Raw genomic sequence first — 19,117 nt, forward strand, 5'->3', positions numbered from 1 at the left:
ATGTTGAAAGTCTAGGATAACTTTATGGCCAGCCAACAAAATCACTACCTAATATTCTACATCTACATCTGTACTCTGTGTAGTGTACGACAGTGGGTAGTTGAAATTGTATCTGTTAGTATGATTTCTTCCTGTTCCATTCATATATTGAGCATGGAAAGAATGATTGTTTAAATGATTCTGTGTGTACTGTAGAGTCTAATCTTGTCCTCACAATCTCTGTGTGTGCAATAAATTGGAGGTTGTAATATATTTGTAGAAGCATCATTTAAAGTCAATTCTTGAAACTTAGTAACTAGGCTTGCTTGGGATAGGGCACATCCATTTTCAGGAGCTTGCCACCAGTTCAGTTTCCTCAGCATCTCTGTAACAACTTCCCATGGGTCAAAGAGTCCCGTTACCATTTGTGCTGTCCTTCTCTGTATACACTTAGTACCCCCTGTTAGTCCTGTTTGGTACAGGTCCCATACACTTGAGCAGTATTGCAGAATAGGTCACATGAGTGATTTGTAAGCTACCTCCCTTGTAGACTGATTACATTTTCCCAGAATACTACCAATAAACCAAAGTCTACCATCTGCTTTACCCATTGACTGAGCTTATATGATCATTCCATTTCACATCCCTATATTTATGACAATATTATGAAAAGGATAGACTGCTCCTCACCACATAAGGGAAATGTCAAGTCATAGACAGGCACAGCAGAAAGACTTCTAAACAAGTAAGTTTTTGGCCAAAAGGCCTTCTGAGATAGACAACACATGCACATGCGTGCACGTACACACCAGTGTGCGCATGTAAAAAAACATACACAAAAAAAATCATGCAACCACTACCCTGCCCCACACACACATTGACCTCTGGCTGAAGAGGTCACACTGCGATCACCTGCACATGATGGGAAAAGCAGTCTGGGGGATAGTAAATTGCTACTTCTGGGAGCATACAGGGATGTGGTAGGAAGAGGGTAGGGCAGCGAGGTGGAGAAGGGAGCTTAGATGGAGGGCAGTGGGTGGGGGGGGGGGGGGGGGGGAGTATTGAAAAGACTGAGGATGCATTGTAGGGGATAGGTGGGTGAAGGACTGTTACATACGAAGGTTGAAACCAGGGAGGTTATGGGAACATAGGATATATTGCAGGGAGAGTTCCCACTTGCACAATTCAAAAAAGCTGGTATTGATAAGAAGGATCCAGATGGACCAGGCTGTGAAGCACTCATTCAAGTGAAGAACATTATATTGGGCAGCCTGCTAAGCAACTGGGTGGTCCAGATGTTTCTTGCGCACAGTTTGTCATGGCCTTTCATGTGGACAGACGGCTTGTTGGTCGTCATGCCCACATAGAACACAGCACAGCGGTTCCAGCTTAGCTTGTTAATCACATGATGGTTTAGATGATGTTTGTGACTGGATTGCAGTAGGTGCTGGTGGAAGAATGTATGGGACAGGTCTTGTATCTATGTCTATCTACAGGTGTATGAGACATGAGGCAAGGGGTTAGGAGTACGAGTGGAGTAGGGATATAAGAGGGCTCTGGCAGAGAATGTAATTCAGTTGCCCTACTCCTAAGTGGTACTGAGTCATGAAAGAAATGCTCCTTTGTTGCCAGATGGTGAGCCTTTGGGAGGTGGTGGGGGGCTGGACAGATAAGGCACGGGAGATCTGTTTCTGTACAATGCTGGAAGGGTATTTTTGATCAGTGAAGACTTCAGTGGAACTCTTGATATATTTGTAGAGGGATTGCTTGTCACTACAGATTTGATGGCCATGGATAACTAGGCTGTATGAAAGGGACTTCTTGTTCTGGAATGAGTAGCAGCTGGTGAAGTGGAAGTATTGTTTTTGTTTGGTTCTGCATGCTTCCTAAAGTCCATAAACCTGACCACCCTGGACACCCCATTGAGGCCGATTACTGTGCCCCCACTGAGAGAATCTCTGCTCTCATTGACTATCACCTACAGCTTATTACCCAGAAACTACCCTCCTACATAAAAATCAACAATAATTTCCTTCACCGACTCTCCTAGTTCCTGTTCCTTTACCACATGGTACACTGCTCGTCACTATTAATACTGCCTCCCTTTACACTAACATTCCTAATGACTACGCCGTTGCCATTGTTGAACACTATCTAACCAGTATCCAGCAGACAATCAATGTACAATATCCTTTATAGTCACCATGACCAACAATATCCTCACCCAAAATCACTTCACCTGTAAAGGCATCACTGACAAACAAATCCGTGTTACAGTAATGGACACCTGCATGGCACAGTCCTAAGCCAAAAACCTCTTGTTGTGCCCTGAAATAAAGAATAATCTACCAAATATCCTTTCCACCCCTCCCACAGTGCTACTCATTGAAACTACAGAACATCCTCGTCCATCCCTCCATTCCTACTCCACCCCTACTCCCAACCCCTTGCCCCATGGTAAATAGACCTGTCCATATATCCTACCACCACCATCTCTTACAGTCTGGTCACAGATATCACCTGTCCCATCATAGTGAAAGCAGTTATATGACATACAAGCTAAGCTGCAACCAGTGTTCTGCATTCTATGTGGGCATGACAACCAACAAGCTGTCTCTCTGCATAAAACGCCACTGACAAATTATGGCCAAGAACCAGCTGGACCACCCAGTTGCTGCCCAACACAGTGTCCTACATCTCAATGATTTTTTCACAGTTTGCGCTATCTGTATCCTTCCTACCAGCACCAGCTTTTCTGAATAGTGCAGGTGGGATCTCTCCCAGCAATATACCCTACATTCCTGTGACCCCCTTGACCTAAACTTTCATTAGTCACAGTCCTTCATCCATATATCCCCTTCCCTTTTCCCTGTCCAGAACTACACAGCATTCTGTTCCACCAATGCACCCACAGTCCACTCACTTCTCCCCTTTTTCCACTACCGCCCCCCCCCCCCCCCCCCCCCCCCACACACACACATGCAGTCTGTCCAATCTCCTGACTGCACCTGGCTGTCCTACGTCTCCCCACTGTGTGTCTGTTTGCTCCCACAAGCAGCACTGTAATGTCCCCCACAACTACCTTCTATCCATCATCTCTCTGCCCCAGCCTCCTTTGTACCCCTTTCACCCAGACTGCTTCATTCATCACGCACAGCTGCTCGCAGCCTGGTTTCGGTGGCGAGAGACAGTGGTCGTGTGTGTGTGTGTGTGTGTGTGTGTGTGTGTGAGAGAGAGAGAGAGAGAGAGAGAGAGAGAGAGAGAGTTTTGATTGTGAATATGTGTGTGTGTGTGTTTTCTACTTCAGAAGAAGGCCTTTGGGCCGAAATCTTACTAGTGTAGCAGTCTTTTTGTTGTGCCTGTCTACTCAACATCTCAACTACATGGTGAGTAGCAGTCTATCCTTTTAATAATATCAAATCAAACAATGAAAACTCCAGGCAGGAATATCAACAATGTTGGGAAAGATAGATTGCTACTTACCATAAAGAAGACCCGTCAAGTGTCTACACTTTTGATAATATTGTCATTATTCCATCCTGGATTCTCCATTGTTTCATTGTACCCAGGTATCTGATTTGGTTGAATCCAACTGTGACTCATTGATATTATAGTCATGGGATAGTATTTTTTGTTTTTTTTGTTTTGTGAAGGGCACAATTTTACATTTATGATTAGTTAAGGCATGTTGTCAATGTATGCACCACTTTGAAATCTTATCAAGATTGGACTGAATATTTGTGCAGCTTCTAGCACTATAGATAATTTTGTCATCTGCAAAAAGTCTGAGGTTACTATTAATATTGTCCACAAGGTCATGAGTATACAATATAAACAGCAAGAGTGCCAATACACTTCCCTGAGACACACACAAAGTTATTTCTACATCTGATGATGACTATCCATCCTAGATAACAAGCTGTGTCTTCCTTACCAAAAAATCCTCACTCCAGTCACAAATTTTGCTTGATAGCCCATATGATTGTATTTTTGACAATAAGTGTAGATGTGGTACTGATTCAAATACATTTCATAAATCAAGAAATACTGCATGTTCCTGACTGAAGCTTTCAGTATGTTGTAAGAAAAGTGCGAGTTAGGTTTTGTCTGATCGATGTTTTTGAAATCCTTGCTGGTTGGCATGGAGGAGGTCACTCTGCTCGAGATACCTGATTGTATTTGAGATCAAAATATATTCTAAGGTTTACAACAAATCAGTGTCAAGGACATTGGATGGTAGTTTTGTGGATTGCTTCTATTACCCTTCTTGTAAACTGGTGTGACCAGTATTTTCTTCCAACTGCTGGGCGTGGTTTTTTGTTTGAGGGCTCTACAATAGATTATAGTTAGAAGAGGGGTTAAGTCAGCTACAAATTCAGTATAGAATGTGATAGGGGGATTCCATTCGGCCCTGGAGCTTTGTTCAATTTTAATGATATGAGCTGTTTTGAACACCATTTACACTAAAATTTTCATTTGTGCGAGGTTAATCTTCATGGGTTTTCCTTCCTAGAGGAACATTTTAAATTGGAGTTAAGAATTTCAGGTTTCGCTTTGCTACTCTCACCTCCCCACTTACTTATCAGGTAATGTGATAATATAACCAGGATCCCATATGCCTTATCAATTTAATTTGGTTGAGGCCATCTTCTGCCGAGAATAGTCGACTTGTTAGTGGAGAGAAGTGTACAACAAGTCATTTCAGAGAACAACCTGTTCTATTCCTGACCTTTCTAGTTACTTGGACCGAGTGAGGTGGTGCAGTAGTTAGCACACTTGACTTGCATTCGAGAGGACGGTGGTTCAAAACCGCATCTCACCATTCAGATTTAGGATTTCCATGATTTCTCCAAAATTCTACGAAAGTGCGTGGCTGATTTCCTTCCCACCCCTGACACAGTACAAGATTGTGCTCTGTCCCTAATGACCTTGATTTTGATGGGGCATTAAACCTAATCTTCCTTCCTGCTTATTTGGATTTTGTGTAATACTTAAAACAGTGCCACCACTCACATAAGATATGGAACCAAAAGATGTACCACATAACTCAAAGAGAAACTAATTAATATGGGGATCAGCCCAATTGGGCAGTGTCTGTCCACTATCTGATCAATAATGTGGACAATAATGAAAACACAACCATTTGGCTGTAGGTGTGGCAGCAGAGAGTTGACACATATTTATGACAGTGCACTTACAAAATAATAATGAATAAAGAAAGAAATCGTCTGATATCATTAAAACTCAGACATGTTAATTTGGAAAAGATATTTAAATGTGTTATTAAAAGATAAATGATTTACTGGCAGTAGCTCTTCGGCAAGACAATAATTTACATAATCTCAGATTAATGTTTACCTTTGAACATTAGATTCCTGGACATGACATGCTATTCACTTTCAGTAGATTGTAATTACTATGAACATTAACTGGACGAAATAAGCAACTGTTTGATTTCAACAGATTAACAGTGGCAAAATGCAAACCATAACAGTACACAATAGCATTATTACAATAGACACATATATGAAATTTGTGAACTTAATTTATTCTTTTCTTTAATAAGAGATTACTAGAATTACTTTAATTTTAGTTGCTTTCTTTTCATTGTCATCATTCAGTTATCAAGACTGTCTTTGCCCCTAAATATGACTGAACAACATGGATAACTTATTGAAGCTTCATTATTAATTACTTGCAGTTATCATATAGTAACAAACAATACTAGCAATGACTTCTAATACTTTCTGTTAACTGTTTACCCCCCACCCCCCCATGAACCATGGACCTTGCCGTTGGTGTGGAGGCTTGCATGCCTCAGCAATGCAGATAGCCGTACCGTAGGTGCAACCCCAATGGAGGGGTATCTGTTGAGAGGCCAGAGAAATGTGTGGTTCCTGAAGAGGGGCAGCAGCCTTTTCAGTAGTTCCAGAAGCAACAGTCGGGATGATTGACTGATCTGGCCTTGTAACATGAACCAAAATGATGTTTCTGTGCTGGTACTGTGAATGGCTGAAAGCATACAGCTTTACTGTGTGGTTAAATGATAATGGCGTCCTCTTGGGTAAAATATTCTGGAGGTAGAATAGTCCTCCATTCAGATCTCCAGGTGGGGACTACTCAGGAAGACGTTGTTTTCAGGAGAAACAAAACTGGCATTCTATGGATTGGAGCGTGGAATGTCAGATTCCTTCATCGGGTAGGTAGATTAGAAAATTTAAAAAGGGAAATGGATAGGTTAAAGTTAGATATAGTGGGAATTAGTGAAGTTCGGTGGCAGGAGGAACAAGACTTCTGCTTAGCTCAATACAGGATTATAAATTCAAAATCAAATAGTGTTAATGCAGTAGTAGGCATAATAATGAATAAAAAATGGATAAGCTACTACAAACAGCATATTGAACGCATTATTGTAGCCAAGATACAAACGAAGCCCACGCCTACCACAGTTGTTGTTGTTGTGGTCTTCAGTCCTGAGACTGGTTTGATGCAGGTCTCCATGCTACTCCATCCTGTGCAAGCTTCTTCATCTCCCAGTACTTACTGTGACCTACATCCTTCTGAATCTTCTTAGTGTATTCATCTCTTGGTCTCCCTCTATGATTTTTACCCTCCACGCTGCCCTCCAATGCTAAATTTGTGATCCCTTGATGCCTCAGATCATGTCCTACCAACCGATCCCTTCTTCTAGCCAAGTTGTGCCACAAATTCCTCTTCTCCCCAGTTCTGTTCAGTACCTCCTCATTAGTTGTGTCATCTACCCATCTAATGTTCAGCATTCTTCTGTAGCACCACATTTCGAAAGCTTCTATTCTCTTCTTGTCCAAACTATTTATTGTCCATGTTTCACTTCCACACATGGCTACACTCCATACAAATACTTTCAGAAAAGACTTCCTGATACTTAAATCTATACTTGATGTTAGCAAATTTTTCTTCTTCAGAAACGCTTTCCTTGCCATTGCCAGTCTACATTTTATATCCTCTCTACTTCGACCATCATCAGTTATTTTGCTCCCCAAGTAGCAAAACTCCTTTACTACTTTGAGTGTCTCATTTCCTAATCTAATTCCCTCAGCATCACCCGACTTCATTCAACTACATTCCATTATCCTCGATTTGCTTTTGTTGATGTTCATCTTATGTCCTTCTTTCAAGACACTGTCCATTCCGTTCAACTGCTCTTTTCCTTTGCTGTCTCTGACAGAATTACAATGTCATCGGCGAACCTCAAAGTTTTTATTCCTTCTCCATGTATTTTAATACCTACTCCGAATTTTTCTTTTGTTTCCTTCACTGCTTGCGCAATATGCAGATTGAATAACATCGGGGAGAGGCTACAACCCTGTCTCACTGCCTTCCCAACCACTACTTCCTTTCATGCCCCTCGACTCTTATAACTGCCATCTGGTTTCTGTACAAATTGTAAATAGCCTTTCGCTCCCTGTATTTTACCCCTGCCACCGTCAGAATTTGAAAGAGAGTATTCCAGTCAACTTTGTCAAAAACTTTCTCTAAGTCTACCAATGCTAGAAATGAGGTTTGCCATTCCTTAATCTTTCTTCTAAGATAAGTCGTAAGGTCAGTATTGCCTCACGTGTTCCAACATTTCTACGGAATCCAAACTGATCTTCCCCGAGGTCGGCTTCTACCAGTTTTTCCATTCGTCTGTAAAGAATTCGCGTTCGTATTTTGCAGCTGTGACTTATTAAACTGATAGTTCGGTCAACACCTGGTTTCTTTGGGATTGGAATTATTATATTCTTCTTGAAGTCTGAGGGTATTTTGCCTGTCTCATACATCTTGCTCACCAGATGGTAGAGTTTTGTCAGGACTGGCTCTCCCAAGGACATCAGTAGTTCTAATGGAATGTTGTCTACTCCCGGGGCCTTGTTTCGACTCAAGTGTTTCAGTGCTCTGTCAAACTCTTCACGCAGTATCATATCTCCCATTTCATCTTCATCTACATCGTCTTCCATTTCTCCACCTTTCTGCGTTCCCTTCTTTGCTTAGAACTGGGTTTCCATCTGAGCTCTTAATATTCATACAAGTGGTTCTCTTTTCTCTGAAGGTCTCTTTAATTTTCCTGCAGGCAGTATCTATCTTACCCCTCGTGAGATAAGCCTCTATATCCTTACATTTGTTCTCTAGCCATCCCTGATTAGCCATTTTGCGCTTCCTGTCGATCTCATTTTTGAGACGTTTGTATTCCATTTTGCCTGCTTCATTTACTGCATTTTTTATTTTCTCCTTTCATCAATTAAATTCAATATTTCTTCTGTTACCCAAGAATTTCTACAAGCCCTCGTCTTTTTACCTATTTGATCCTCTGCTGCCTTCACTACTTCATCCCTCAAAGCTACCCATTCTTCTTCTACTGTATTTCTTTCCTCCATTCCTGTCAATTGTTCCCTTATGCTCTCCCTGAAACTCTGTACAACCTCTGGTTTAGTCAGTTTATCCATCTCCTCAAATTCCCACCTTTTTGCAGTTTCTTCAGTTTTAATCTACAGTTCATAACCAATAGATTGTGGTCAGAGTCCACATCTGCCCTGGAAATGTCTTACAATTTAAAACCTGGTTCCTAAATCTCTGTTTTACCATTATATAATCTATCTGATACCTTCTAGTATCTCCAGGCTTCTTCCATGTATACAACCTTCTTTCATGATTCTTGAACGAAGTGCTTAAGTGATTTAATTATGCTCTGTGTAGAATTCTACCACAGTACTACAAGTATATATGGCAACTAGCTCCGCAGATGACAAAGAGATGGATGAAATGTATCATGAGATGAAAGAAATTATTCAGATAGTGAAGGGCGACGAAAATTTAATACTCATGGGGGACTGGAATTCGATAGCAGGAAAAGGAGGAGAAGGAAAAGTAGTAGCTGAATATGGAATGGGGGTAAGGAATGAAAGAGGAAGCCATTTGGTAGAATTTTGCACAGAGAATAACTTAATCATAGCTAACACTTGGTTCAAGAATCATAAAAGAAGGTTGTATACGTGGAAGAATCCTGGAGATTCTAAAAGGTATCAGATAGATTATATAATGATAAGACAGAGATTTAGGAATCAGGTTTTAAATTGTAAGACATTTCCAGGGGCAGATATGGACTCTGACCACAATCTATTGGTTATAAACTGTAGATTAAAACTGAAGAAACTGCAATAAGGTGGGAATTTAAGGAGATGGGACCTGGATAAACCGAAAGAACCAAAAGGTTTTAGAGAGTTTCAGAGAGACCATTAGGAAACGATTAAGAAGAAGAGGGGCAAGAACTGCAATAGAAGAGGGATAAGTAGCTTTGAGAGATGAAATAGTGAAGGCAGCAGAGGATCAAGTAGGTAAAAAGACGAGGGTTGTTAGAAATCCTTGGGTAACAGAAGAGATATTAAATGTAACTGATGAAAGAAGAAAATATAAAAATGCAGGAAAGTTAGAGAGACCTTTGGAGAAAAGAGAACCACTAGTATGAGTAACAAGAGTTCAGATGGAAACACAGTTCTAAGCAAAGAAGGGAAAGCATAAAGGTGGAAGGAGTATACAGGGGGTCTATACAAGGGCGATGTACTTGAGGACAATATTATGGAAATGGTAGAGGACGTAGATGAAGATGAAATGGGAGATACGATACAGCGTGAAGAATTTGGCAGAGCACTGAAAGACCTAAGTCAAAACAAGGCCTCGGGAGTAGACAACATTCCCTTAGAACTACTGATAGTCATGGGAGACCCACCACTGACAAAACTCAACTATCTGGTGAGCAAGGTGTTTGAGACAGGTGAAATACCCTCAGACTTCAAGAAGAATATAAAAATTTCAATCCCAAAGAAAACAGGTGTTGCCGAACTATCAATTTAATAAGTCATGGCTGCAAAAATGCTAAAATGAATTCTTTACAGAGAAATGAGGAAAAACTGGTAAAAGCCGACCTTGGGGGAAGATAATTCTGATTCAGTAGAAATGATGGAACATGTGAGGCAATACTGACACTACAAATTATCTTAGAAGATAGATTAAGTAAAGGTAAACCTATGTTTCTTGTATTTGTACACGTAGAGAAAGCTTTTGACACTGTTGACTGGAATACTCTCTTTCAAATTCTGAAAGTGGCAGGGGTGAAATATAAGGAGTGAAAGGCTATTTACAATTTGTACAGAAACCAGATGGCAGTTGAGTCAAGGGGCATGAAAGGGAAGCAGTGGTTGGGCAGGGAGTGAGACAGGGTTGTAGCCTCTCCCCAATGTTATTCAATCTGTATAGTGAGGAAGCAGTACAGGAAACGAAAGAAAAATTTGGAGTAGGAATTAAAACCCATGGAGAAGATATAAAAACATTGAGATTTGCTGATGACATTTTAATTCTGTCGGAGACAGCAAAGGACTTGGAAGAGCAGCTGAGCGGAATGGGTAGTGCCTTGAAAGGAGGATATAAGATGTTCATCAACAAAAGCAAAATGAGGGTAATGGAATGCAGTCAAATTAAATCATGTGATACTGAGGGAATTAGATTAAGAAACCAGACACTTAAAATAGTTGATCAGTTTTACTATTTGGGAAGCAAAATAACTGATGATGGTCAGAGGAGAGAGGATATAAAATGTAGACTGGCAATGGCAAGGAAAGCGTTTCTGAAGAAGAGAAATTTGCTAACATCAAGTATAGATTTAAGTATCAGGAAGTCGTTTCTGAAAGTATTTGTATGGAGTGTAGCCATGTATGGAAGTGAAACATGGACGATAAACAGTTTGGACAAGAAGAGAGTAGAAGCTTTCGAAATGTGGTGCTACAGAAGAATGCTGAGCATTAGTTGGGTAGATGACGTAACTAATGAGGAGGTACTAAACAGAATTGGGGAGAAGAGGAATTTGTGGCACAACTTGGCTAGAAGAAGGGATCGGTTGGTAGGACATGTTCTGAGGCATCAAGGGATCACCTATTTAGTATCGGAGGGATTGTAGAGGGAGACGAAGAGTTAAATACACTAAGCAGATTCAGAAGGATGTAGGGTGCAGTAGTTAGTTGGGGATTAAGAAGCTTGCACAGGATAGAGTAGCATAGAGAGCTGCATCAAACCAGTCTCTGGACTGGAGACCACAACAACAACAACAATAATAGTCAGGCATTCAATTACTGGAAAGGAATGGGACCCTAAGTAGATGATAGTGAGTATAGTAACAAGATCAGGTGCCTACAGTTTTTACATACAACACTTATTATTGAAATAAAGTTCACTGAGAATGTCATGGGGTAATGCCTCACAAAGTTTCTAATGTGAAAGAAAATAAAACAACATTACAGTTCATTGGAGATGTTGACCTGTCATTTTTGTTGTCACCTACAGTGCTCTCATTGATCCACATAGTGCTGCACACTTTCATTCGCAAGACCAATTATGGGGCAGGATCTTGATGTGATTGGAGCCTATTACATCATCATGTGCTTGATGCCTCACTAGTAGTAAGTATGAGAGAATAAAGAAAAATTTAAATATTTTAGATCTTATAATTAAATTTTACCTGAGTCATTTAAGTCTCACCTTTGGGGAGGGCATTCGACTTCGGGTAGTTCGTGCAGCAGTGTTGACCACGGTACTGTGGTGGTGTAATGGTTGGTGTTTCTGCCTAGTAAGCAAGAAGACCCAGATTCGTGTCCCAGCTGTGGCACAAATTTTAATTAATTTCTTCAGCTTCCATCATTATTGTAGATGTTAAATATGTTTACAATGTTGGAAAAGTGTGTTAAAGCAAATCCATTTTTTGAGAGGAAAAGTGATTATTTCATCACATGAGTACTTTCTGATCTGCTGACATACTCCTCAAGAACTTCATTTCGTAGGTTGGTATTTTGCTTTTATACCTTTCCTGTTCAGTGACTTGAAGCTAACTTGGTTTATATCTTATGGTGATACCACTTTGGCTTAATCATATTTACAATAATATAGGCTGCTTCTGTTTGGATCCAGTATGTTTCATCACATTTTTAAGCTCAATTTTTTAAATACAATTCTAGTGAATCCAGCCAGCAGCCTTCAAGAATGTAGGACACTCTTGACTAGTTCTTTAGTAGAAGCAATTTCTTCAAGAATTAATGACCAAATATCCTATGTCTTTTGGCCTCCAAGGCTTTACCTTGGAAGATAAAATGTGGTGCCTTTTATACTCCTGAACACAGTCTACACTTTTGGGCTTCTTTCTCAATATCCATCACCTGCAACTGCTTCTTAAAGTTCCTGAAGCCAGTCATTAACTCTACCATGAGTTCAATCTGTATCCTGTCCAACCCCAGGATTACAGAACTTCTCTTGAAACATGGCCTCAGAATCTCTAGCTTCCCATGTTTTCATTTTTGGATCTTAATCCAATATTCTGCATGCTGCCTGTTAAACCAGCTATGCAGGTTTGATTTTATCATCACCTTAGCAATGGTTAGGAAAGATTCCAGTCCAGCAAATGAAGTTGTTGCACCTGTCATGGCCAGCCTATCAGCTTATTCAGTGCCACTCATTCCTCAGTAACCAGGCATCCTTCAGCAGCTTTACCCTGTTGCTTTCCCCTAGCCTGACAAGGGTTTCATGGTTTCTACAATGATCTTTGGTCTCATCGCAGATGCTGATGGAGATGTCAGAGCTGTTGGCTGTTTGAATGAATATAGAATCCATAATCCTTGTAGCATTTATGCAGATTTTCCTTCGTGCACAGGCTGATAGCAAGATATTTCTGCCTGGAATGCCATGAACCAGCTTCCCTAGAGAGATTGCTCTCTCTAGACTGTACTCCATATACCCAACCCCAGCACCTTTATCTGTTTCTGACTCATCTGTAAACCAGACTTTGCTTCCTTAATGACATTGTGGTTTATTCTTCCACTGATCCTAATGTCAATTGTTACCCTGAAAGGTTTATTGAAGAAGCTGGAGGTTATTGTTTAATCAGCCAGCATTTCCCCAACCAGTCTTTTATTTGCCACTTTCATTATACTGGTGTGATATTCTGGATGTTGTAAAGGTTTCTAGTTATTAGCAGTTTTTAACCTGTATGCCCCTGCTGCTGCTACCTCTGTCATAACCCAAAGGTGTAACAAGGCCATGTCTAGCATTGCCTCCATCTGGCTGTTATAGCTAAGCAGGCCTGTCTTGCACCTTCTTGAGCTCCAGATCAGCCACCTTCTGTTCCAATTTAGTCTACCACACTTTAGCCCCATAAACTGTAATAAGTCTTATTATGGTGGTGTATATCTGGTACATACTCATGGGACTTAGACCGCATATGTACCAGAGGACATTCTAGTGCACATAAGAGGACCTTTCGCCTTGGTACATATATTCTTTATGTGAGGTGTCCAGTATAGTTTCGCATCCAGGGTTACCTGTAGATACTTCACTGCCCCCTATGCTGTTAGAATTTTTTCTAGAACTGATTTAACTACTGCCTATGATGTTGAGTGGAGGAGGGGCATGTTCTGAAGTTCCTGCGAGTGATCGCCATAGAACTCCAGCTCACCTACTAAATAATATGCTTCCAAGACAATGTATTGTAGATATTCTACAGACTAAAATCAAGAAATTTGCACACACAGATGACTCAGCCAATACAGAAAATCCATAGAGGAAACCGAAAGAATATTCGCAAATGATCTCCCAGTCTTGTGGAAGTACTATGATTAATTGCCAACTCAAACCATCCAAAGTAGAAAAGCATGGTAATACTCCCATCTCAATAACAGACAGGCCAACTGTGAACTGCATATCTGTTATAGTGGAACTCCTGTAAAATACAACTCTATCCTAGAGTATTTTGGTGTCTCACTTAATAGATCCATGACTTATCGTTTACACTTTACTAACAGTACAGCCAAAGTTCACACCTAAAATAATGATCCCCAAAAGCTACATAGTACCACATTACAATCAACACAATAGCTATAATACTCTGCTGCTCTGCTATGGGATTTGTGTATATCACAGCAGAAAATTGTACTCCTGTATAGCAAAACAGCAACCATACCAATAACATTGACACACAACTCAGTATGGTGATGGATATTATCACAGGATGTTTGACGTCTATACCAGCTTACTGGCTCCCAACTGTAAGCCATACTACCACCTGAAGTTGGGAATCTTTACTACATGGCTAGAAGAGATACTGGAAAACCTGCCTGTATTCCAAGTGCTACATCTCCCAGAAACAAGATCTGCTGCAGAAATGTGTGAGACCACTTCCTCCTTCTTTGTATCACTTAACTGATAATAAGACCTCTCCTGTTTAACGAGGACTTATAGACTAAGTAATAACATCTGACTGCTGATGATGAGGTTCAGAAAATGCAACACATTAAGCTGCAACTATTGATTTATTAATACCTTTTTAGGCGACAGTTATGAAGTTGGAATAATGAAATCACCCCACAGGACTCTAGTAACACCTTGTGTTCTAAAACGATTCATTCTAGGATGACATTTCTTACACTCACTCTAATGTTGAACTTTACTCACACATGTGCCCAAACACATATTTTGGCATATTTATCTTAATTCACTATTGCTCCTGGAACAGGACTTAATGTACCAGTATAGGGTTGGTATGGCCTGCGTGGTGCAGTCAGGATGTTGACGTTAAGGGAGTTGGTTTTTTTCATTAATTAACATTAATAGCAGAATTGAGAGGGAGTAGAGCCTGCTTGGTTGCTTAGGTTTGGTGGTTCTGGTGGGCATAGGAAGAAGAGGAGCCTGACAGGGGTGCTGGTCTGTCCAGGTAGCAAAGTGGTATAGAGATTGGTAATTCTCTTTAAACCAGTTTATTTAACTTTAAACACATTTATATGTGTGATGTGTCTGACCATTAAACTCACTAACACATGTATATATCAAGCTGTATCATCTGGAGCACCTTTCACTTTTATGCTCTTCTATTACAACTAAGAGACCAGAGCCACTTCGCATCTGATTCCCCTATTAGTTCCTTACAAACCTAACTCAGACACAAATGCAATTACCACCACTCATTCTGCCATCTGTTGACTCAGTGGACACTTGCATTATTCCATAGGAGAAAAGTGCTGAAACATTTGCTCCTTATCTGTCAGTAGAAGCTGTGTCACTGAACTACTGTCTTGTCATAGGTGAAGTTCTATCGCTCCATCCACAGCTGTTGTGGTCACACCTCATAGCTGCTGCTCCTTCCGCTGCCTCCAGTTACTGCTTGATGCTCACTGATTACACATCTCCTCCTGTACTGGTCTGCACCTAAACTGCTCGATAGTGCCTTTGATGCCCCTCTCTAAGTCCTTTCTCATTTTGGTCTGTGCTATGCACCTACTCTCCCCTTGTTTCTAACTTATTCTTTGGGCTCTGAGAAGATTCCATGTCCATGTATGCTTCATTCTTGTACCCAGAGTTTCTGGTTGGGATTTCCTGACATAGAGTACTTGAAGGTTCCAGTTCTGACAGCTCACCTGCCTCATGTTTACTCTTTATGCTGGTGTTACAGCACCTCACTTTCTCTGAGAGTGCCTGTCCACCTGAGCACCTGCTCGGATGAGTCGTTAAGCAGAACATACAGGCATATGTCTATCTTGGGTCTTGGCTGAAGTTTACACTTTGCTTGCGTAATACAGTTAACCTACAGGAACAGCATAACAGTCGACTTTGAATGACAACCGTGACTGCCAGACTGCTTGCCCAAAACCAGAGAGGTTTCGCCACACATTGCCACAGCTTACAGGGGCTATATTTGCTCTTGTAGTGCAGCAGTGCCTCACAGCTCGAAACTCTTAAATTTTCAACCTTGAATTCCTCATGTGTCTGTGAATCCAAGGGAACACTCTCTCTCTTTCTCTCTCTCTCTCTCTCTCTCTCTCTCTCTCTCTCTCTCTCTCAGGGGCTATATTTGCTCTTGTAGTGCAGCAGTGCCTCACAGCTCGAAACTCTTAAATTTTCAACCTTGAATTCCTCATGTGTCTGTGAATCCAAGGGAACACTCTCTCTCTTTCTCTCTCTCTCTCTCTCTCTCTCTCTCTCTCTCTTATTTTTTTATTTATATTTTTAATTTTTTTTTACTGAAAGCAGATTGGTTTTATTCAGCATTCCAATACACAATATTATTTCCCCCTCTTTTTACTACAACACCCTGTTTTCCAACATAATCTCCAATCAACGTGATGGTCTAATGCCACCTCACTGGGAGGACCTGTATGCCTGCATGGTACCACTCTACTGGTCTACATTGGAGCCAACTTCTTGCTACATTAATAATCTCCCCATCATACATGAATAACCTCCCCGTCATCCATGTACTGCTTCCTGCAGAGTGCATCCTTCATTGGGCCAAACAGATGGAAGTCAGAAGGTGCGAGATTTGGGCTGTAGGATAGACAGTCCAATGAAATTTTGTGAGCTCCTCTCAGGTGCGCAGACTTGTGTGAGGCCTTGTGTTGTCATGGAGAAGCAGAAGTTCGTTATTTCACTTTTGTGGCAAAGAACACGTGAAGATGTTTCTTCAATTTCCTGAGGGGAGTGCAATACACTTCAGAGCTGATCAGTGCATAGTGAGGGAGTACATCAAGCAGAAGTGTGGTGCTAAGACTTTACCAGCCAACAGTGCAGCCTTGAACATTTTCTTCAGAAGAGAGGTGGTGTGATGCCACTGCACAGATTGCCATTTTGTTTCTGTTTCAAAGTTATGAACCCATATTTTATTGCATGTGATGATGTTTTCCAAGCCTTGTAACATGCAAGCAATTCTGCACAGATAGCCCTCCATTGCTCTTTATGGTCTTCCGTTAGGTGGTGGGGAACCCAGAGGACACACACCTTTGAGTACTCCAAATGTTGGACGAGTGTGCCAGCACTACCAACAGAGATGTCCATTTGAGCAGTGAGGTGTTTGATTGTGATCCGTCAATCATCTCGAACGAGAGTGTGCTCACATTCCGACATTGCGGGAGTCACAGCTATGTCCAGCCACCCAGCACACAGGAGATCAGACAGGTTTACATGACACTGTTGCAGTGATGACTCACCGTGCTTTTGTTCCCTGCCATGTGTCTGTAGACATTCTACAAGTGCCTTTGAATATCTGCGATGCTCTGATTTGTGTCAAAAGAAGCTCAATGACAGCTCTGTGCTTGGAACGCACCTCCCTTACAGACGACATTCTGAAGGGTACTCTTAGTGCTTTAACCTATCAGAGCTTCATGAAACTGTAAGAGCTGAAACAAGAATATTCCATGATGCCCCACAAGAAATTCCAATTTTTTTGTACTGAAACTGGCCAAGAAAAATAATGTGTTGCTGTACTTATTGAATACCTCTCGTACACATACGTAGAAAACTTACCTATGGAACAGTCATAGAAGGAAAAAGGCGGATATGATTTTGAAGCTGCAACCACAATTAAATAAACAAGAAGATAAGCATTTGCAGAGATAGTAATTATTATACAAAGGCCATTTCCATAAAACACATTCAGTTACTTCTATGTAAGCACTCAATCTGGTATGCTATCAGGTAAGATGAAAGCAGTATTGGATCTCTACAGACTTAAAAGGCCGACTGGCCTTTTTATTTCTATATACACTGAAGCACCAAAGAAACTGGGAAGGGCAAGTATATTCAAATACAGAAGTATGTAAACAGGCAGAAGAAGGTGGTGCGGTTGGCAACACCTATATAAGACGACAAGTGTCTGATGCAGTTGTTAGATCGGTTACTGCTGCTACAATGGCAGGTTATCAAGATTTAAGTGAGTTTGAAAATGGTGTTATAGTCAGTGCACAAGCAACGGGACACAGCATCTCCGAGGTAAAACATCAAATCACTGACGTCGCCGCAGCTCGAATGAGATCCTGCAAGAATGGGACTGACGACGACTGAAGAGAGTCATTCAGCATGACAGAAGTGCAACCCTTCTGCAAATTGCTGCAGATTTCAATGCTGGGCCATCAACCAGTGATCAAAAACAGAACATTACCTTTTTATATTGATGCACTTTCATGATACTAAATATAATTCATTGCTTCACTATGCTCACACTTCACACACTTTATTGTGAGAGTATTGCAGCAAAGAAGACACAATGTAGTAGTGGTCAGGGGATGCACTGTGAAGTGCGTGGTGCATTGTGGAATGCACTTGACTCCGCCAAAAAGTGGGTGAAGTACGTAATTTGGCTGACACGCCATCTGACAGACATGGGAGAAAAGAGGGTCTGGGCTTCCCAGCAGCTTCTTGCACACTTTTCTTGACTCAGAAGCAGCAGCATTTGCGGTGGATGACAGTAGGTGTCAGTTTGGTAGATCTCCAAGCAAGCAGCACAGCTGTCACAGCGTATCCACACGCACCTGCTCATGCACAGCGGTGGTGAATGGGTAGATCAAGGGAGCAGCCTCAGTGCCATGACTCAGACAGACAAGAACCACACATTGTGCATGGGCAGTCATGTTGCAAGGCAGTCATTAGTTTTAACACCTGGCATGCAATACAGTCTTGTTACTACCATCTTGCTTTGTTATTGCGTGTATGGAACTACAATGCTCACTATCTGATCACTGGTTGATTCCCATATCTGGTATTCTTTGAACTTCTTTGTCAGCTGCTGGTTTCTTGGCTGATGCAATAGAGTAAGATTTCATATAAAATGATTCTTGGGGTTGTACTTTTAATTTATAAACACATCCTCTCATTATTCTGGGCTGAAATGAAAATACACCTTGGTGGAACCACAATACCTGTCTCAACTCTTCCTTTTGATGCTCAATAAGTTCTATTAATTCATTTAATTTCACTTAAATATTTGTAGCAGCATCATTTACATTATTGTGTGACTTCACATCATTATCTTCCCCTCAAAATTATGGAGTCGCTACTACCACTCCTTTTTTTCACGCTACCAAAATGAAAGTTGGTGTACACATTGCCTTCACAGTCTTCATGTAAAATTCTTTTAAAGCAAATCTTCATTTCTTCTTCTTCATTCTTTACACTAGCATATCCTCCTACAAAATCTAATCAGCAACATCTTTCTGTCATCCATTTGGTACCAAAGATGATTCCCATGTTGAAAAACAGAACATCAAAAACTGACTGCTGAAAATCTCCCAGAATGTGATACATCAACAGAACTTGATCT

At 41.0% G+C, this 19,117-nt stretch overlaps 1 protein-coding gene across 4 annotated transcripts in view; it reads left to right on the forward strand.

The window, feature by feature from the left end:
- Window positions 1–19,117, forward strand: part of LOC124613991 (CDAN1-interacting nuclease 1) — a 177,325-nt gene that overhangs the window by 107,895 nt on the left and 50,313 nt on the right. Inside the window, exon 9 of one of the 4 annotated variants that reach the window (XM_047142786.1) lies at window positions 11,332–11,433. The exons of the other annotated variants lie outside the window; for them this stretch is intronic. The gene's annotated coding sequence lies outside the window, so the exon portion shown is untranslated. Of the gene's footprint in view, window positions 1–11,331; window positions 11,434–19,117 lie in introns of those variants that run through there. 4 annotated transcript variants of the gene reach the window in all.

The sequence above is a fragment of the Schistocerca americana genome, chromosome 4 (assembly GCF_021461395.2).
Source record: "Schistocerca americana isolate TAMUIC-IGC-003095 chromosome 4, iqSchAmer2.1, whole genome shotgun sequence".
In the NCBI taxonomy this organism is placed as follows: Eukaryota; Metazoa; Arthropoda; class Insecta; order Orthoptera; family Acrididae; genus Schistocerca; species Schistocerca americana.